The sequence below is a fragment of the Pelodiscus sinensis genome, chromosome 4 (assembly GCF_052426305.1).
Source record: "Pelodiscus sinensis isolate ZL-2025 chromosome 4, ASM5242630v1, whole genome shotgun sequence".
In the NCBI taxonomy this organism is placed as follows: domain Eukaryota; kingdom Metazoa; phylum Chordata; order Testudines; family Trionychidae; genus Pelodiscus; species Pelodiscus sinensis.
In genome coordinates, this window is record NC_143055.1 from 131,606,736 (window position 1) to 131,625,644 (window position 18,909).

The 18,909-nt window shown below is 39.3% G+C and overlaps 1 protein-coding gene across 2 annotated transcripts in view; it reads left to right on the top strand.

Annotated features, from left to right (window-relative positions):
- PURG (purine rich element binding protein G) overlaps window positions 1-18,658 on the top strand; it is a 33,712-nt gene extending 15,054 nt beyond the window's left edge. For both annotated transcript variants that reach the window (XR_012903946.2, XM_075929333.2), the window contains one exon: window positions 1-18,658. This exon is cut by the window's left edge. The gene's annotated coding sequence lies outside the window, so the exon portion shown is untranslated.
- The last annotated feature ends 251 nt before the right edge of the window (window positions 18,659-18,909 follow it).

The window sequence follows — 18,909 nt, forward strand, 5'->3', positions numbered from 1 at the left end:
TAAAGGTTTAAGTATCAGTGAAATTTCTAGGGAGAATGTACAGATTTGTGTGAGGATTTATTTTTAACATATACCTCCTCGTGCATGCCAAAGTCTTCTGGACTGGGGAGTAAACAATATGGCAGTGGTTCTCAAACTATGTGCCTGGACCCCAGTGGAGTCACCAGGCTGGCTTAGATTTCCTGAGGCTGAAGCCCATGCCCCACCACCTGACACCGAAGCTTGAGTGTTTTGGTTTTGCATGGTAGGATTTGGGTTACAGGCCCCCTACCTGTGGTAGTAGGGTTCAGGTAGGCTCAAGCTTCAGTTCCCCCTCCTAGGGTCACGTAGTAATTTTTATAGTGAGATTACGGTACAGTGAACTTTGAAAACCCTTGCTATATAGTAATTTAGTAATTGGAAGGGCAAAAAAAGTTGATATTTAGGCAAGTGCTACTCTTGTGGTTGTAGGCAGGTTTTGAAGGCGTTAAAAAGATTATCCTGTAGTTTTCTTGTTTCAGCTGGTTAATGTGAGAGAGTTGCTTGTTCGCTAGAAGCTGCTTGCTTGTAGGTATTCAGTCTTAGATGTTACAAGATGTTGAACTAGTACCCATTGGTGGCCAGGCCTGGCGATGGAGAAAGCAGAAGCTTTTTTGGTCAGAAGTGGTGGCATCACATTGCTTATAATCCAGAAGCAACAATTGCATCTTTTCAGCCACTTCTAAAGATAGTGGCCTGGCTTGCTTCTCCCCACATACCTGCTCTTCAGGAATTCATTGGCACTTCCCCTCTTATGTTACTGGTATCATCCACTGGTTTTTGATTTATAGCCGCTTTTTGAAGTGAAGAACCTTTCCCAGTTTGGTAACTGTTGTCCTGGAAATTTTGCAGCTCAGTGGCCAAGCAGTTACGTAGCAGAGCCACAAACTCTGCCCTTGAATCTGCACCATTAAGGTGTAGGGTTGCCAGATGTCCAGTTTTGAACCGGACAGTCCAGTATTTGAGATTTCTGTTTGGGAAACAAATTGAGAAAATATAAATATCTGGTATTTTCTAAATAAGATGTAATGTAGATTGTGATGTAATGTCAGGCATGTCCGGTATTTTTGTTGAAACCATCTGGCAACCCTAAGGTGGCTGGGAGCTTTGTCATTGATTTCAGTGGGTGTCAGAGCAAGTCCATTCTGAGATACAGACAGGCTGAGTCCATTCACGTCAGCTCTTCTTGGTCATGAGATCCACCAAGATCTTTTTTAGGATCATCTTGCAAAAATATATTTAAAATGTTGCAAAAATAACTCAGAAATCCAAAGCCAGTACCTCTAGTTTCATAACTGGGGGTCTTAAAAGACTAAAGTTCCCAAGCAGACAGTAACAAATTCAACTCTTCCACATTCCGATGGTCTGGTCTTACACTGTAGAAACAGCATAAAAAGAACCCTCGTCATCTCAACTTAATAAAAACCTTGCTTTAAGAAAAGGAAACATGCTGGAGAGTTGGACCCTACATATTTACAAATTTTAGGTTCCGTTTTTCTGTAGGTGTATTAGTTTTATCACACTGCCTGCTCATGGTCTAGCATACTATAATTTCTTTTTTTCAGTAACCTCGGATAGCCAGCAGTTGATTGGGAAATATGGTGGGAATGGTTATGCCAAGTGGACCCACTTTTCACAACTACTTTTTGGAAAACACTGCCTTTGATTTTAAAAAGGCTGACCTTTTTGGAGGTAATCTTTTCTGTGTAGTGCTTCATGCAGTTTCATCTCAAGTAACTTGCATCTAACAACTTTCTCTGCTTATTGGAGATAGACCTGTGCATTTTTTTATTCCCTTGCACATACTCTTCTGTTAGGAATGTTAGATCTTAATTGTCAGGAGCTTTAGGGCATCTAACATTAAACCAATGTTTTTCATTGGGGGAAAAAAACTTTTTTCTGGCAGATTAGTAAGTAATTACTTTTCTTTTAAGAATATTGTTGCAACTACTTCAACATTCTCAGTGACATATTACAGGCTGATCTGATTGACAATTGGAAGCAATATATACTACACTCATTGAATGAAATCCTGACTGCATAGACGTTGAAGGAGCTTTGACATAAGCATCAGTGAGGCCAGGATGTCACCCATTAACTTTCCATTTTTATAATTGAGCTACTGCTTCTAACCAAAAGACTGCTTTAGGCAACTCTTGCTGAGTCTCAAGTGATATACTGTGTTTATGCTATTCAAAAAGTGTTTGAAGTGATTTCATTTTATCCATGACTCTCATGACCAAATCTATTTCAAGCTGTGATTCAATGCCCATTCTGTGAGCTGAGGAATTTTTTTTATTTGATATGGGAATGGTTTTTGGGTTTAGTGTTTTTTGGAACAAAAAACAGGACTACATAGTCCTGTTTTTTGTTTCAGCTAGACTAGACTAACACAGCTACATCTCTATTACTATTCTACGTGGTTTTTTGGGTTTGGGTTGGGTTTTTTTTTGTTTTGGTTAGGTTTTTTGTTTGTTTGTTTTTGTTTTCTTTTGGTGATGGTGAGTGTAATTCAACTGCCCATTTGTGTTGAAAAGTTGATTGGATTCTCCCCAGTCTAATTTTCATCCAGTCGTGTAAATCAAGGTAATGTGATAATATAATGTAGATAAAACAAGATACATTTTCCTTCTGTTTGATACAAGTTCAGAGACTGCCCTCAACACCATAATATCTGAGTGCCTTTCAGAAGTGCATTTAAGCCTGTGTCTTCACCTGTCACATAAGGATTGTCCTTTCTCTCATCTTCTCCCCAGTTGCACATGCAGTATAGTGTTTTGTATTTTTAACGTACACATAGCAGCCTGGATATTTATGTCAGTGAAGGTAGGCTGAAGACACTTGTAATGGAGATGGTGAGGAATTTTATTTCGTAGTCTTTGAATGGCCCCAAGAAAGCTCGGTCTCCTGCATAGAGGAGCATCACCCTGACAGCTCCATTATGCGTGAGGAGCAGAATGTCCTTCTGAAACTTTCTCCAGTTTAAACATTCCATATAAGACTGTCTCAGTTAAACTGAAAAGGTTTGGACATCACTATAAGCATAAGCACCCTGCTAAGATGACATCTTAGTGTGCAGCTCTTCTTTGCTCCAATGTCTGCAGCAGCACTGTGCGATGCTTGGATTCCTCTGCTTGCCAATCATATTCAGAGAGCTTTTCTCCTTTATCTCCTAATGCCAAGGCTGCCTTTAACATTACCTGTTAAATGGGCTTTTCTCCAAGTTCCAGGGGTCTATTCACCTCTTTGCAGATTGGACACATCAGTTTATTCATTTTGTACAAAAAGTTACAGATTTTCCATTTTGGAATTTATTCAGAGGAAGTGGGATTAGCATACTAAAAACTAAGGTACACAAAGGAGCCTGTTTCAGTTCACAATTTGTTAACAAAATAGACCCTTTAAAATAATTTGTTTTCAGTGCATCAAAAAAAGCTACAATAGTTTAATTAAATACTTTAAATGAGTCTCTGGCCCCCTTCCCCAAATAATGAATGTGTTTTTAAAGGAAATTCATTGCATTAAAGTAAAAAGTGAAGTAAAAATGACAGAGTAATTTTTCAGTGTAGCAAACCAAGACATTTAATTACTTGGTGCAACAATTTTACCCATTTGAAAGTTTTCTTTTGTTTAGGATCATGTTGTCAATGCACAGACCACAATGATATAAAAATATGTTGACTATCTAAATGGAAATTATTGAAATATTTCAATACAGAAATGAAAACATCAAATGTTAGAAACACTTAAAAAAATTTAAAAATCCTTTAAAAAAGATAAAGAAGAAACGAGAAAGAAAAGGATGGATATTTTTTTCTAAGGCACCTATCTTCATTGTTCCAATAATGCTGATGGAAATAGCTCATTTCTATAGCAGTTAACAGAATGTTTATATATAATATTAAAAAGCATATTTAATTTGAGTGGTTAGTGGTCTAGTTTGTAATTAGGCTTTTCTGTAAATGCATAAACCTGACTTGTAAATAAACACTTTGAAGATAAGTTCTTGTTCCTTGAAAATCAGTCCTTTGTCATGGTACCAGTCTTCCCTTTCTCAGGTATACCCAGAGTGCATTTTTGTTAGAGCTAAAAGACGTTATTTATGCATGAACGAAGTCTTTGTGTTTTTTGTATGCCTAATGAATTCTTCCAAGTACTGACTGGAGCTAGAACTTAGTTTCACTAGATCCATTTGGTGATCTTTGCTATGCCTAACTCAATGTTCTAAGACAGGTACCTCCAAAGTCACCTATTCTTGCGTCTTTATGAGAAAAATTGTCAGTTTCTTTGTACATTCACTTCTCACCCACCTAACTTGTCAGCATCTTGACCTGTGGTCTTGTGGTGAAAGGCGCTGCCTTTTGGAATGCTTTTTCTTCAGAAGAACATCTCTTTCTCCCTTAGAAGTGTGCATCTCAAGCTGTTGATTTGTGACACTAGCTGTTGAGACTTCTTTCTGTTGTGTTTGTCTCAGTGATGTCAGTACTGTAGAACTGCCTTTGTGGTTAGGCTACCTGAGGAGTTTGTACATTTTGGGTGTTCCTTTGATTCAGCACTTGTAGAGAAATTGTAAGTGTGTAAATATAGTCTATAACTGACATTAATTTTATATTCTTCATGTGTAATAAACTTTCCCATTAGCTTTTAAATTACTTACCATAAATTCAATTGATTCCTTAAATTTTAAATATTGAGGTGAGGTAAAGCCAGTTTGTGGTATCAAAGCTTCCCACGGTTGGATGGATGGCATCTACTTGTTGTTCAGTATTCATGTAGAATGTTTTTCCAGTTACATCTTCTATTCCTTTAGTGTGGTTTCTTTGGAGTATTTCTCGAGAAGGAGTAAATAGGCAATAAATATCCTAGGGGGGAAGCAGCGAGGTCCAAGGGCGGTATTCCAATGGGAAGCCTAACCTTTGCTTCTAGTTGCCGGGAATAGGAGAGTGCTGAGATTATTTGCCTGGAGCCAGCCCTGTGCTCTTCTCTTGAGCTGTTTCTTTCATATCCACCTGCAGCTCAGAGGTATCACGCACTCCTTTACATGTTGGACAAGAAAAGAGTCTTCCAAGAGCCTTCTGGTTCATCCTTACTGGGCTTCTGTCCCTCCCCAACCATTTTGACTGCTGCAGTGGAGGGCTTCTCTCCTCTGCTCTTCCCTTGATCCCCAAGCTTTTGCAAAGAGAGTTTCTTCACTCCTCCTCCTCCTCCCAAGCTTGCTTGGTGCTTCCTGTCATTCTGGGAGTACCTTTAATGCCTGCTTTTGTTGCTTTCCCACAGATGATTCCTGTGATACTGTTTATACTGCTGTTGGTTGAGACAGCCATGGGCAGCACCACAGGCATTGGTCTCATTTGCTTCCATAAGCCAGAAGCATGATGCTGCACCACTTCCCCAAGGGGATAGATTTTTATTTTAAACATTGAAGTTAGATTCTGCAGCCTTAGCCCCTCCATTGAGTGAGGAAAGCTGTCCAGGTGCCAGATGCAAATAAGAAAGAGAAATTTCAAATCAGAAAATTAAGGATTCTTACTTGATTACTTCAGTAGTAATCCAAAGTGATGACTACAGTTGCTGTGGCTTAAGTGAAATTCACCCTTCAGTCAACAGACCCAGTTCTAATGGTTATTGGCAAAGAAAACTTGTGCCTTTATTTCTGCTTTGAATATGTCAAGCTTTAATTTCACCCATTGGTTCTTGGTCAAGTCTCTCCTCAAACTTCCTTCTGATAAGCTTAACAAATTGCATTCCCTCTTTCTTATTTTCATCCTTCACATCATTTCAGTGGCTCCTTTTTGCACCCTCTTCAGTTTTTCAATATCCTTTTTAAAGTGTGACCACTAGAATCGGATGCAGTATTCCAGTGTCAGTCTCACCGATGCCATAAACAAGGTAAAAATCATGTTCCAATACCTACTCAAAAGTTAGAAAAAATTACCATGTGATCATTCCTGTTCTTTAAAAAGAAGGAAAATGCAGAATTGGATAACTTTTATACCTTAGTTCTGATAGTAGTAAACCTTCAGTATCCAAAATGTGTTTTTAAAAAGCTAAAAACATTATTAATAATCAGTATAAAACCTTATCTAAGCAGTAAGAACTGTATATTCATCTTTTTTACTTAGTGTAACAATGCAAGTTAAAATGTGTTACACCTATCTGTGGCAAGTGTTTTGTTTTTGTTTCAGGTTTGCCATGAAAATGCAGTACAGCTGTTTATATAATTTTGCAAAAAGACTGCCAATGCAGGCCAAGAATAGCAGCTCTTTTTGTAGGCTTTCTAACAATGAAATGTCATTACATTTCAGATTAGTATGCTAACCCCTTGAATTCCTTAACTCAAGTGCATTGATTAGAAAGCATGGATTCGTTAAGATGTAGTGAGATAAAAATCTCTATCAAGCTGGATTGGTGATGATTTTAATGGTGGGGTGAGAAGGCAACAAGTGAATTATACAGGTGAACCTAAATGAATGCTGGTTAAAATCTTTATAGCGCATCATGTATTTCATATCTTCCATAGCGCATACAAATACAATAGTTTAGAATTGTTTCAGTTAGCATTTAAAAATTCTATCAGGGTTGGTTTTGTATTGTTCTACCTCCACGTGTTGGGTGACATAATTTCCACATGCCTAAAACAATAGGGCTCAGAACCCTAAAACTCTCTACAAAATACATTAAATAGCTGATCCGAACATAAAATGCCATGAGTTTAAAGTTTGCATGTCACAGCCCTTCAGTTCTGGAAATGGGAAGTTTATAATCCTGGGAGGGGAGATTCCAGCTTCCCAATGGGATAAGAGAGTGAGAGAGGGACTAGCACTTAACGTCTAGTCCTAGAAAGCCTCAACACCATTTTAAGTATAGAAAATTGATCATTCCCCTCAGTCTTGGGCAGGTGCAACTATTGGGGAGCAGAAAGCCTGCCATAGAAATATTTCTGACTTTGGTTTTAAATGGTAGCTGTCTGAGGCTGCCCAAGAGGTTGATATGTTAGAATGAGTCCTCAGGTAAATGACTAAGTAGAGCAGCAGAGGCAGTCAGAAATGTTAAACTGCACAGACATAAAAAAAATTAATCTATCACATGGATATTTTCACATAGCCGTGTGTGTATGTGAATATATTGCACAGTTAAGAGTTTAAATACTCCCTGAATAGATTGCGGTTTTATTAGACACTAAGCATTTGTGTTTAACTTTCAAAGGTGTTGAACACTCACACAACTCAGTGAGAGCAAGAGGATGGCAAATGCTCAGCCATGTTTGAAAAATCAGACCTCTGGATTCCAGTAAAGGAACTGCTATACTTTGTGGGTCAAATCAAGGGGGGAGAGTAACTATTTTCCTTCCACAATCTACCACATGGACCATTCCAATTTAAGAGCAAAGGCATTTTACAAATAAAAAAGGTGTTTTGATTTTTCTCATTTAGAAAAAAAACTTCCGTTCCAGCTTTGATGCTTTTAAAAAAAAGTAAATTCTATGAGTATAAACATCTTGCTACTTTGAAGATGAGGAGTCAGGTCATCAATTGTCCAGTAGTTCATCCTTACTATGAAGTTGCAGTTTGCTTCCAATTTGCATTTTTCCTAACTTGAGCTTCTAGACAGTGGATCTTGTTACATGTCACTTGTGATATTAGTTAGTCTTAATCTACAGACATCTTTCTTTTGTGGAGATACTTGGATCAGGATTACATTTCCACTTAACTTTCTCTTTGATAAGCTAAATAGATTAAATCCCTCTAGTCTCTCTCAGCAAAGCAGATTTTCCAGGTCAAAGTATTTTTATATGTTTTATTAGAATCCAATCTGACTTACTCATCTTCTTTTTGAAGTCTGGATGTCAGGACCAGACACAGTATGGTCTTACTATAGCTGAATACATAGGTAATAACACTTCCCATCTCCATTTCAGTATTATCTTGTCTATACATCCAAGAATTGTATTAGCTATCATATTCATGCTGGGACCTATGTTCGGGCCCCTATAACCTTTTAAGTCCTTTTCAGAGTCACTGCTTTCCCGAATATGGTCCCCTATCCTCCAAATGTGACTTGCATGCTTTGTTCCTGGATATGTGACCATCATGTCTGGTAGTATTAAATCACATCATTTGATTGCACCCATCTTACCAAGAGAGCCTGATTACTGCGGGAGAGTGACCTCTCCTTGTTTCCCATCCCACAAACTTTTTTACCATCTGCTTCTCTAGCTCCATTGCTGGTGACAGGCCTGTAATTAGTTGCAGAAAACTACTAGCGATGGCGCAGAGGTGCCACCCCACAGAGTAAGATCTTAGTAAGACTTTTGGCATTTTTAACCATGGCAGAAGAGATGTTTTCTTTTTCAGAAGGGGAAATGGTAGAATAAAATGCAAATCATGGAACCTGATTTTATGGCATTGCTACAAATTCATTTTTATAGAGAACTTTCCTCTCTCTCTAGAATGATTTCAGTGTGAATCATGTAAGCCTGGACTGCTATTGTTTGATATGTCTTTGTAAAACTCTTGGGCTGTGTCTAGACTGGCATGATTTTGCGCAAATACTTTTAACGGAAAAGTTTTTCCGTTAAAAGTATTTGCGCAAGAGAGCGTCTATACTGGCCATGTGCCTTTGCGCAAAAGATTTGCTTTTGTGCAAAAGCATCCGTGCCAGTGTAGACGCTCTCTTGCGCAAGAAAGCTCCGATGGCCATTTTAGCCATAGGGCTTTCTTGCGCAAGAAATTAACGTTGCTGTCTACACTGGCCCTCTTGCACAAGAATACTTGCGCAACAGGGCTTATCCCTGAGCGGGAGCGTTGGAGTATTTGCGCAAGAACCACTGATTTTGTACATTACAAAGTCAGTGTTCTTGCACAAATACCCGCGGCCCTCCTCTTGGTGTGTGTTAGTAGGTTTTATGCCTCCCTCTTGGGGTCTTTTATTCTACTTTTTATATATATTGTCTGTTAAAATTTTGTAAGCCACCTCCAATATTTTAAATAGAAAGTTGGGGTAAAAATATTTTAAAATAAATAAATACACAATGAGCTCCTAAAAATCCTATGTCTTGTGTCTGCTGAGTAGACTGTTTGGTGAAGTGATCCTGCAAGAGGAAGGGAGCTTTCCTTTTAGAGCAGAGGTTTTGAACCTCTCGTTTGCAGACCCCCCCTAACATTTTTGAAAGGAGATGCAGATCCCTTTAGAAATCTTAGAGAGAGGCTGTGGATCCCAGATTGTAAACCGCTGCCTAAGAGCTGTGAGAGGAAAGAGACTCTGAGTTTGGGGTGTTTTTTTTTGTTTAAGAATATTGAAAGCCTGGTCCAGAAGGAATTTCTGTGGCTTTTGGGACAGTACTGTCTATAATGATGTATGCTCTCTGGAGCAGGCACTGCCTTCCATTCCTTTTTGACATGGGGCATCTCCGCTGAGGTTCCTAAGTTTCATGTAATAAAAATAGCTATAAAGTCCAAGAAGGCCATAAATACCAGCCGTAAATTCCAGAGCAGAGCTGCTGCAGTTGAAATTAACAAGCTCACTGCAGCAGCTTTGATTGTACCCAGCCATTTCCCAGCCTGCTGGATCTCTGCAGCTCATAGTTACTAAAACAGTGAAGCTGTTCCAGCTGCCTGCCCAGCTCCAAAAGGGAAGATTCATGGGAGAAATCTCTGCAAATAGTTTTAATTGAATAAAAAAAAATCTTTTTGGCCCTGAGGGGGTTATTGGAGCCAGCAGTGGTTCATCTCCTGGGAGCACTACGCCCAAAAGCTTCTGTAACGCTGTATGGAAGGCTCTTGCCTCTCCCTATTTGTGTTTTGCTTGCGGCTGCTTTTTGATTGGGCTCCAGAAGGGGCAGTTAGCCAGGGACACTCATCTTTAACACCTTTTCTCCTGGCTCCCTAAATGTCCACCTGTCACATGCACAGTCTATCTTTTTCTCAAGCCAGAGAATTCCCCAGAGCCCCAACGCTCTATGGGACAGCCAGCTACAATAGTGTCCCAGACTTTTTCCCTGGGAAGGGGAAGTCGCAAGCAGCTACATAATTCCAATTCCAGTATTGTGAGGCCACTGCCAAAGGGAAGTGTCACTACCCACCAGGGATCAGGTCTGTGGCTATATAACTTGGTAAAGCTGCAGGACGAGGAGCTGCTGACAGTTTTAAATCACCAGCGAGGCACTGAATTTCTGAGCCCTGCTTCTCTTTAATAACTTCTTCTATTTCTAGATTTAGTTTCCATATGCATTTTCTCCATGTTTAAAAGACAACAGACTGGTACTATTGTTTGAAATGTACAATTATAAGTGAGTTATGTTACCATTCAATTCATTGTGTCTACATTGGCATGATAAGTAATGCAGTGTTACCAAACGGTAAGAAAAAGCAACCTTTCTGCTTATCTGGACTAATAAGAAGTAACGATACCAGTGTACTATGTGTTCTCATACTCCCTTCTCCTCCTCCAGATGACTTTCTCAGATCTCACAAGAGTTAAGTAGCTGGTATACTAGATGTTAACTAATGATACACTTGTTACTCTCTCTGATCTGGACTTGCTGATGTTTAGATTTTTGTCTCAGCTGGCCTAGATCTTTTAGTTTGACGTGTTTACAGAGAACAATAAAGCGAGCACTAAGAACTGAAATACATTGTGGTGCACGCTTCATTAATTTGCAAGACATCTGACAAAGTCATTTCCTGAGTGGAATGCTGTATTCTTCAAACCATCTCAAAAAATGTGTAAATTGCAGTAGTCTTAGAGGTCACCCATGCAATGACATGGGAGTATCACAATTGTTTTGGATATCGGTGTTTGTCACGCTCACTTCATGTCATTTCATTTCTCACAGCTATGCAGTATGAAATGCTAGAAGCTTAAAGAAAATACCTGCTAATCCAAAAACATACTGGCTATGCTTTGCTTTATAGAAATTAAGAGCTAATATTGAGAATTTCATTAAGATTACATTCATAAACTTGTTATTTCATTAATTGTCTTTTCACTGCTACAGTGGTCAAGAGACAATGTCAGTTTAACGCCTGATTGGAAAGCTAAAAATAAATAGGCTTAAATGTAAGACCGTGTGAAAAAGGAGGCAGTCTCTAAAGCGACTCCTCTGTGAACTGCATGTCAAAGCATTTGTGAAGCTTGCTGCTGACGTTTGGCAGGCTTTCCAGGAAAGCTTTCACTAGACTTTGCGTATCATGGTAGCAAAGATTTGTAAACGTTCTGAAAGACTGTTGTTTTTGTAAGTTGTAATAATTTCTTTCTGAATTGGTTTGTGCTAATGAAGTTTCTGAAATGTACTTTATTGTAAACTAGAAGATGTCAGCTGCTTTTTTTTGTATGTGTTCACTAGCTGAACAGTAGCTTTGTGCATCTCTAAATGATGAAGTAATCTGGAGCACTTTTGGTGTGGCATGTGCAATTTCAGTGCTCTCTACTCTTTATTTAGTCCCTAAGTACCATACGTGTTCTAACCGGGTTTTGGATGCTGAACCAAACCAACTTTAAAGCTAGCACTTTACGTATTAGTAGTCATTTTGCTTCTGACTATATGGAGCACTGCACTTTTATAAGTACTATTAGCACTGAGTTTTATGCTATTTGTTTTTCCTACTTTGTGTAGCCTATAGCAGGCTGTATGTTTTAAAAATGTAGTGGCAATCAGCAAAGAATTTTAAGTGAATACGACCACTGTCTGGCACTTGACATCAGTAAATATGTTAGAAATTATATACATTACTGAAACAAAACAATCCAAACATATGTAATGTATCTTCAATGTATTGTTGGTGTCCAGGCAAATGCGATTGTTCTAAATTTTGAGGCCATTGAGTATATAGCTTTTTAGAAACACCAAAGATACAGGTGAAATCTTATGGGGGAGAAGAACCGCGCAAGACCCTGTATTTTATACTTTGCATTGCCCAGACCACTGGCTGTGAAATAACAGATACAGTTAAGTATGTGGCTACATACTCTTGCTTTTGGTATCGCAATTTTACCTTTGTGTCTATCAATGGTAGCCAGGAAAGCAAATTGAAAATTCTTGAGGTTTATTGGACAGCATTGTCAGTGCAGACTGTGCTTAAGCCATTGCAATAAAAACCGTTAGTGTGCCTCTATAGGAAGTTCAATTTAGACCTTTTATGGGCTTATACAAAAAAAAAGGTCTTTTTCAAAGGGAGGAACTATAGAATACTTGGAGGACGGCATATTGGGAAGAATGTTTGTTGGGTTTGCTGTTGAATTTGAAGAGTGGCACTGTTCAGAGAATGATTGGAAAGACACTCCATTGAATATGATATTTTGTCACCATATGCTAAGCATTAATTCTATATGATTTTGAAAATGAAGTAATACCCTCAGATGTAGGTTGTACATATTTAACATCACACGCTGCACTCTGTCAAGCCCTTGATTGATGTTTAGCTTCTTTAAAAAGCCTTCAGGTTCTGTTCTAGTAAAGAACAAATTATTAGTACCCTGAAAATGTGCAGATATCCACTTTATATCCACGAGTATCCGCATCCGCGGATGTGGATATCCCGCAGCTCATTTTTGCAGATATGGATGTGGCTGTCAATACAGATTTTGTATTCATTCAGGGCTCTACAAATTATCTGGTTGTGAAGGCATTTATGCTGTGGGTATCTAAATATCACTACAGGATGTATATTTTTCCTACTTTACTAGTTACGGGTCCAGTCATTTCTTATTTTGGCAATGCTCCTAGTGAGAGTTCTTCCCATGTGAAATATGCTAGATAAGGCCACATGCTTAGTGTAGTAAATTGCACATTCAGTCTAAAGTATGAAATGTAAATTGGGATTTCATACATCATTATAAACCAGCTGACAAACAGAAATAATCTTGTAAGAGTATAGCGTGATAAATTCTACTAGTCCGAAGATGGTGTATTAATTCTAAAAGTAGATATATCAGTTACATTTCTTTTGCTGCAGCAATCAAAATATTTTTCCTAACAAACCATAGATTTTAATGATTTCTTCCTCTCAGCTCTGATTAGATTTTTCATTGGAATAGAACTCTCTATTGTTTTGGTAGCTTGATTAAGTATTGAAGTGATTTTAAAAATGTTAAGTATTGGTGGTCAAATAGGATCATGCTTTTATATTCTATCTTTTTAGCTGTGGTGCTAAAATTAAGGACGGGGCGTTTTTCATAGCTCAATTCATTCTGCACATCCAGGTTTAAATCCATAACAGCTGGAAGTATTGGCATGTCTTAGCAATAGGCATAGCTAGTTAGAGGGAAACATTTTCAAAAGGTGTGACTCAGGACTCTAGATAGACCTGCAAGGCATTTGGACTCCTAAGCCACATAGGTGCTTTTGAAAATTGAAAGTTCTCAGTGAGCTAAAATGACTATGGTGTGCCATTTACTCAAGCCTTGTTTATACTACTGCAGGCTGTCGACCTAAGTTATGCAATTTCAGCTATGTGAATAATGTAGCTGAAGTCGACGCACTTAGGTCTGCTTACCATGGTGACAAGTCAACATCTGACGCTCTCCTTTCAACTCTGCTTATTCTTATCGTTCTGATGGAGTCCTGGAGTCAACAGGAGAGCGCTCAGTGGTCAATTCATTGTGTCTATTCTAGATGCCATAAATTGATCTCCCCTGGATCGATTGCTGCCTGTCGATCCAGCCTGTAGTGAAGGCATACTATGTTAGCTCAGGATATGGGAAGCAGGGAGCAGCTTATCTTCAAAGTACGCTTGCTGCCCTCTTTTAGTTGGCATCTCTTCCTTCAAGATGTCGAAAGTACATAAAGTTCTCTAGTACGTGGCACACGTGACAAGCCCAAGTGTAATTTATAGCAAAGCACCTTTTTCATCAGAAAAATATTTCAAAAGGGATAAAATTCTTAAGTATTTTTGTTGATAGTCAAAAAGTAAATTGTAATGGCACACAGGCAATGTTTTCCTGTAATTTATCTTTTTAACAACATTTAAGGTCACTATAATCATTTCGCATTCTTTTAATAAATATATTAATTTCACAGCTACATACATTAATAGGATGACATTGAAATGAGTCAAGTTTATCAGAAACCTGTGTATAGCAGGTAGTAATTTAAAACTATAGATAGATATATGTATATTCCCCGACAGTACTCTTTTTCAGTAGAATATTATTAACCAAAAGGTGTTTTAAAGTCATGGCATGAAAAATCTTAAATGTAAACCTGAGTATGTTGTGATGCTAATTAACTGACTTTTCGGAAACTTATGTGATGCTTAATATTTTTCTTTTTTGTTTAATGTTAGATCATTATTCTGAAGGATTTTGGTCCTACTGGAATTAAAATAATGGAAATAAAATGCATGTGTTAAAAGTGTAGAAATGGTGAAGAATTAAATGTGAACTTACTGTACGATACTGATTCTGTTTTCAAACAATCTGTTTTGCTGTTCAGTAGTTGACATATAAAAATGCAAATGTACTGTAATTTAGCACTTTTCCCATTGGACCCTGTTCTCACTACGTCAGAGGTATGAAATGGTACTGGCGTGGGTCTGGCTACTCTTTCTACTTGTTTGTAATACAGTATCTTGCAGGAAGCCAAAATTGGTCTAAATGCAACTAAAAATTCAGAGTCTCTTTGCATGATCTGTTTCCAGAAAGACATTTCATTGCCAGCTAAGTTGGTGTGTGTGGGGGCGGCGGAGGGGAGGGTACATTCCACTGTCTCTGCAATCATACAGCTAGCTTTAGAGTAATAATGTGAATATGCCTTTAACCTCTTTTATCCTCAAGTGCACCTAACCAGATGGGCCTGGCCATTATAGCACGGAGTGTGTTTTCTGAGTCAAAACTAAGCTTATCCCAGCTCTCATGGTTATCAAAATCTGCTATGCAAGTGCCCCAATAAAATAGAAACTAATGCTTAGGGTGGTTAGCTCCCGCATGTTGTCAAGTGACCCATGTGCAATTTACCTTTCATTAACCCTGCAGGTGTCACTAATCCATTTAAATTAGATTTTCTATTCCCCCAGCCTCTTTATTGTTAGCAGCAGCGGCAATGACCAATATAAGAAGGTGATACCCAGAGGCCCATGTTTTGCCCTAGGGGCTGCTCAGATGTAGATAAGTGACTAAAGATCAAGGGCAGGAATAGAGAATATCCAGGAATGAATCTGATGAAAAATTGACATGGCTGTGTCAGATATTTTTAGTGGTTTTTAAAGGGGACAGAGTCAAAGCGAGGTAGTGTCAGGAATAGGGAGGTACAGGTGTGAGCGGGAGCAATCAGCTCACTCTGCCTGGCCGACTGAACTGGGGAGAATAAGGAAGTAGATGTACGATGGAGGGAGCTGATGTTGTTGAAGCGATGAGTCGGGGCAGCAGCATCTGAGGGGTACGAGGCAACGGGAGTAACAGCCGGAGGTTGAGGGTCTGATCTCTCAATATGCAGGAAAGTAGGAGAGAAAAGACAGAATAAGATCCCTGGTTATGGGCCTGCGTGAGTCAGGGGAGGTTCATCTCTAGGGTGACATAGGGAAATGGGAGAAGGATCAAGGGCCCAGCTGGGGCATGTTGGGTATAAAAAGACAACAGGGCATTGCAGAAGAACTATCATAGATGGACTGAGATGTGGGACTGGATGGAGGGTGATTATTTGTCAGTCAAGAAGTAGATTTGTGAGCCGTGGGAGGGTCAAGGTGGCAATCAAATCCATGTCTGGAATAAGAGGTAGCTCCCAGCAAGGAGAGGGCAGAGGTAGGGGCAAGGCAGATGTCACCAGAGAGGAGGAGAAGGAGGCAGCAAAAGAGGGAGTGGAGCACGTTCTGAGGGCGAGAGAGAAAGGAGGACAACAATATACAGTAGTGCCAGTGAGAGCAGTAGAGGAAAGAGAACAGCAGGACTGTGGGGGTGGGAAAGAGAAGAGATGGGAGGAGGAGAAATGAAAGGGAGGAGGAGCATGGCTGAGAGAGCAAGGGCCAGTTGGTCAGCAAGGAGGAGACAACTGTACAGGTCCTGACTCTTTACGTCTTGGTTGTCCAAGGTCCCTGCAAGTTATTAACTGACATAGGAGGAAGTGATGGCAGCAGGGTTATTCACATATTTGATCCTGGAATAGGGGGCTGGGTACCTCCCAGTGTAGCTCTTGGCTCTGGAACTCTGCCCCTAAGTCTGGTTCCCAGCTGCAGAGCAGGGCAGTCGTATTCCTCCTATGCTGGGTAACATCAGATGTTGAAGCCCCACATCATGACCTCATGTTCAGACTGAGGCAGGCCATTCCATCATCCCAAGGCTGCCCACTCCATAGCACTCCTAGCTATATCCGCAAATCTACTCAGATGCCCATTGGGGCACTTCCTTGACTTCCACATTGGGATGCTACTGCATCGCCTACATTTCAGGAAGGCTAAAGGGTAACAGCTCTTCGTTGTTGGGGTTTTTTTTGTTTGTTTTTTTGTTTTTGTAGTTCTGACATTTAATTTGTCTTTGTTGGCAAAATACACATTTGGTATTTGCCCGTATTGAAACAAAGACCAGCAAATCTAGGCACTCTTTCTGAGATCATGTAACTATCAGACCCTGAATTTCGAAGGTAGGAAGAAGGTAAACTAACCCTCTCACATAAAACATTTTAAAATTTGCAGCCTATTCTAGTGTTAACAGGGTGCAAGGTGTGACTTGTCATGTACTGTACTAAAAGGGTTCATTGATCAGTGACTGTATTGTACTATATGAAAAATCATAAATTGCCTTGTATTGTTTATAATAGATTGTACCATGTACCACAAAAATTTCCTTGTTCCAAGTTTTTTAATGATGCATGTTGCCAGTTAGGTCCTAAAATTATGTGGTGCTAATTCTTCCATACCCGATGGTGCTTTTGTGGATGCTAACTGCACACATGCTGAACAAAGCTTGAAGTTTAAAGTCTCTCTCGTCTGTTTGTATGAAGTAAACACACAAAATGATAAACTTGAATTTGTTTCAAAGTACCATTGACAATCTACTGTTTTCTATGTGTGCTTTCTTTGGGTTCAGGATTGTTTTTCCAAAAAGGAGCTCTGTTTCTATACAACATGCTCTTGTATTTCCCCTAGGAGATGGTTTCAGCATACTTGCTCTGTAGTCCTAGCAAGGCCAAGAATCTAGGTTACTCCTCAGGTGTTTAAAATTCTTTGAACCTTAGCTGATTTTCGTTCCAGTTCCACTATATATCCATGGTGTCCAACACGCTAGCAACATGTGGCTATTTGACTGGGTGAGTGAGACTCGTTCACTATTGCAGTAGCCACTTTAATGGCTACTGCTTCAGGACTGGTTGGGCACTATAGATTTATATCAAATATGCTGTTGCATAGCACACACTTACATGAACTATCTGGCATGGATACGGTCCTTACAACCACTACAGGATAGGTAAGTGACCAGACAGCAGTGCAGCTCTCTCTGCCATGCAAGAGTGCTAAGACACTCGATATTTCATTTCTTGTGCCAGTGGAATAGGAGAAATCTAGGGGCTCCTCACTCAGCACTGCAGGAAAAAAATAATCTGCATCACACAGCAGGCACTCCTCTGGCCACAAGCAGGAGTAATGCTGTCAACTTGCATGCAGGGTATTCCCAATGCAGGGACCTTGCATTGCAAAGGGTAAATACTGGCAACATGGAGGATTTACCAATACACAATTGAAATCTGTGCTCATTCCTTGTAGCATGTGAGTGCCTGTGTAGCTACATTAGCCCCAGCTTTGCCCACTAGAACACTGTTAATGGTTAAATGGAAAAGTGCAGTACCAGGCTCTGTGGATTTCTGCTAGCTCTGGATGGTCACACTGGACACCATTTAACTATATAAACTAGGCTTAAGCAATGAATTTCCTCAGCTCTCAAAAATCAGTTCTTCCATTTCAGGATGGCATGGATTGGTAGGATGCAAAGTCAGTGACAGAGGCAGCTCCATCATCGCTGAATTGCAGAGGACAAGAGAATTTAATTTTTGGAGCTGAATAGTCCTGGTTCTTTGTGAATATTCATTTTCCACAAATAAGCATTGGATGCATCTTGTTATCTCTCTGAGCACTCATGTAGCTAAGTCTGTTCCAGTTTTGATCACTAGAAAGTGCCCATCATGTGTCCCTTTTCTGTCAAAATAAAGGCAGTGTCTGCAGTGGTAATAGATTTCTCCTTCTGAGTTTCTAGGGCAAGAAGCCAAGAAAGAAAAGGATAAGTAGGTGACCTAAACCTAAGAGGGAATATATTTGCCTTTGACAGTACATATAGAAATGACCAAAGCTACACTAAGAACACAGAGTATTTCCATAGCATTTTTACTGCACTTGTTTTTTGCCCACATACATTTTACACTACTGTAAAATTAGTAGAAACTAGAATTGCTGCAGGGAAATCTCCAGGTTCCCCATAGGACTTTCAACACTCCCTGCCAGCTGAGGAGCCAATATTCTGATGAGTCCTTTGGTCTATTGGTTTTAGAGTAGTGGGGGAGGAAAAGGAGCTGCTTTTTGGAGAAAAAAATCCAAATATATTTTATATCTATTTGAAAACAAAGTCTGATATTTACCCCTGTTATCAATTGAATTTATATATTGTTTGCCACAATATTTGTTCTGTCTTAAAATAAATTTGCTTACTTGTGTAGTCTTAACAGTCTGTCTGGTTTTTATTTTTGAATCTCATTTGTATATGGGTGGGTTTCATAGAAAATTCATTGGGGTGTATGTGTCTTTCATCTAACTGGATTCTTTCTGTGAAAGGACAAGGAAACACATCTGCCTAAGAAGGGGGAGAATACCAAACTCTTTGCATTTTTGGTATTCATTTTGCCAGTTTTCCTCTTTTACTGCTTTTTCAGTAGCTTTCATCATTGAACTCATCTGCATTGTAAGTGTTGTTGCA